We start from the raw sequence: 2,987 nt of genomic DNA, 5'->3' as shown, positions 1-2,987 counted from the left end.
ATTTAGATTTTTCTTTTCTTTTTTTTAATTAAAGTTCATTGGGGTGACAATTGTTAGTAAAGTTACATAGGTTTCAGGTGTACAGTTCTGTATTACATCATCTATAAATCCCATTGTATGTTCACCACCCAGAGTCATTTCTCCTTCCATCACCATATATTTGATCCCCCTTACCCTCATCTACCACCTCCCTCCCCCCCTTACCCTCTGGTAACCACTAAACTATTGTCTGTGTCTATGAGTTTTTGTTTCTTCATTTGTTTGTCTTGTTCCTTTGTTGTTAAAAATATGGATCGCTTCACGAATTTGCATGTCATCCTTGCACAGGGGCCATGCTAATCTTTTTTGTATCGTTCCCATTTTAGTATATGTGCTGCCGAAGTGAACACCATTTATACATTTATATTTTTCAATAACTCTGCAAGGGAGAAATTATTTTCATAATGAGGAAACTGAGGCAAGGAGAGGCTAAGAAACGTGCCTCTGGTCACACAGCAGGTACCAGAGCAGGGATTTGAGCCAAACATGTGAACTTTCTGGGGATCACGGGCTCCATCTCCCAGATAATGGGGTGAGGGATCCCTCCAGCCCAGATGTGGTTCTGCAGACAGAGAAAGACAGGGCCTGGGTCTCAGCACCCCAGGTTTGGGCCCAGAAGCGATCCTGACCAGTTAAGGCCATCCAGGTGGTGCCATCCAGGTGGTGCCATCCATGGACCCTGTTCATGGCACATGCCCTTGTCCATCCCCAGGCTCTAACCGCCACACACCTGGGACCCAAGTCAGCCTCTATGTCTTTCAGAGTTTAGGGATCCACAGGCACCACCCCCACTCCATGGGGGTTATTAATTAACACTAATTAATACCTATGTTCAAAGAGCCAGCCAGGCCCTTGGGCCTGGAACAATGGAGAAAGGAAAGTATGAGAAAGCTGGCATCCTGCCAGGCAATATGGATTACTCAGCTTCCCGTAGGCTAGCTAACAGGGAAGGCCTCATAGTGACCAGAAGGGGAAACTGAGGCACGGAGGAGGACCAGGCAGCCCTGGACAGCTTCAGAAGTGGTTGCCATTTGAAAGAACAGAGAGTGAAGCCTTGAAGACTCGAGAGCCTCCAGACTCACATGTGCTCTGGGTCCCACCCTGAGCCTCAGTTTCCTCATTTGTAAATGGGGGCAAGAATTCCTTTTCCTTTATATACAAGGGGATTCATCAAGCTTTTATGCATGTAAAATGCTTTGCACATAGTTTCCAGTAGGTGTTAACTCCCTTTCCCTGGTTGCCAACCGAGAGGCCTCCTCCAGCCCCCTGCCTCAGTTTCCCTCTTTGGCACACAGGGAATGGGCAGGTCGCCTCCCTGCTGCTGCGCCCCTTTGGAGGGTCCCAGGACAAGGCACATTGGGCCCTACCTCAGGGAAGGCTCTAAAAGATGATTTCCAATCGGCCTAAACAATAACGCCGTCACTACCGTGGCGACCAGACAGTTCCCTTGTCCCTGATTAAAAACAGAAGTTTCCCCCATGTTCTAGGAGACGGAACAGAAGGGAAAACAAAGACGGCACACTCGTGCCAGATAAATACAGACGCAAATACATGCACGACAGATAAACACACTGGCACACCAAATACACACACAGCCGGCTGTAGGAATTGGGGTGGGCTCCTGCAGCCCAGCTCAGACAACCCAGAGACCCCCCAGGAATGGCCACACGTAAGGTGGAGAATCCTCACACCCACAGCCCCCTTGGCACAGATGCTACCCAACCCGACATCTGGGTGCTGCCCACTGCCCTGCACATGGCCAGGAGCCACAGCGCGGGAATGAATGCCGCAGGAGCAGCCCTTGGCCAAAGGTGGGAGGGTAAATATCCTAGCTGCCTCTCTGGGCAGATGCATGGTCCACAGGGAATCCCAGAGGCCCCCAGAGGGACCCAGCCCTGTCTCCCTTTCTCTCCCCCACACTCCCAAGTTCCCTTTGAGCATCACGTGTCTTAGCCAGCTCAGGCTGCTATAACAAAAATACCATAGACTGCGTGGCTTATTAACAACAGACATTTACGCCTATTTCTGACAGTTCTGGGGGCTGGAAGTCCAGGATCAGGGCGGGGTTCTCATGAGTGCTCTCTTCCAGGTTCATAGATGGCCATTTTCTCACTGTCCTCACATGGCAGAAGGGGCAAGGGAGCTCTCGGGGGTCCCTTTTATAAAAGCACTAATCCCATTCACTGAGGCTCCCCCCTCGTGACCTAATCCCCTCCCAAAGGCCTCACCTCCTAATACCCTCACACCGGGGGGTAGGATTTCAACATAGGAATATGGAGGCAGGGACACAAACATTCAGGCTGTTGCATCTTTCAAATCAACCCAGTACCCTCCAACCCTTGTGTCAGGGTCTGCACCTGGGGAAAGTCAAACCAAGGCACCCAGAGCAGAAACACACGAGCATGCACTGGCCAGTGTGAACATACACCAGAAGGGCATTCAGGGGTGGTTCTCAAATCGGGTGATTTTGTCCCTCAGGGGATGTTTGACAAAGCTGCATTTTGGGTTGTCACAATGAAGGGGGGTGTTACTAGCATCAAGTGGGGGGAGGCCAGGGATGCTGCTCAACACCCTGCTGTGCACAGAACAGTCCCCACAGCAAAGAGTGATCCAGTACCAGTGTCAGGTGCTGAGGTTGACAACTCTGGTCTGCAGGAGCTGCCTCATGCACTGTCACACCCACTGACCCTGTCATGCGGGGCGTCATGCGGGGTCTCAGCTCCCGCTCCCCACATAAGAACGTAGGACATCGTGAGGCCAAAAATAAACACCCACGGATCATAGATAGGGGAGTCATACCACTATAGTCTCACTGGCAGCTGGGTTGGAGACACAGGAAGCAGGAGCCACACGATCCGCAACCTGCCGTCCACTTCTCTGACAACCAACCTCACTTGCTAGCTGCAATCCGCCGTGCTAACTGTAGTCCGCCATTGCTAGCTCAGCCA

General features: G+C 51.4%; 1 non-coding gene across 1 annotated transcript; it reads right to left on the bottom strand.

The window, feature by feature from the left end:
- Nucleotides 1-282: 282 nt before the first annotated feature.
- On the bottom strand, nt 283-389 carry LOC117038591 (U6 spliceosomal RNA). The gene has a single exon (XR_004425684.1). It is a non-coding gene; the product is annotated as a U6 spliceosomal RNA (small nuclear RNA).
- Between the last annotated feature and the right edge of the window lie 2,598 nt (nt 390-2,987).

The sequence above is a fragment of the Rhinolophus ferrumequinum genome, chromosome 18 (assembly GCF_004115265.2).
Source record: "Rhinolophus ferrumequinum isolate MPI-CBG mRhiFer1 chromosome 18, mRhiFer1_v1.p, whole genome shotgun sequence".
In the NCBI taxonomy this organism is placed as follows: domain Eukaryota; kingdom Metazoa; phylum Chordata; class Mammalia; order Chiroptera; family Rhinolophidae; genus Rhinolophus; species Rhinolophus ferrumequinum.
This window is presented reverse-complemented; position numbering and strand designations above follow the sequence as displayed.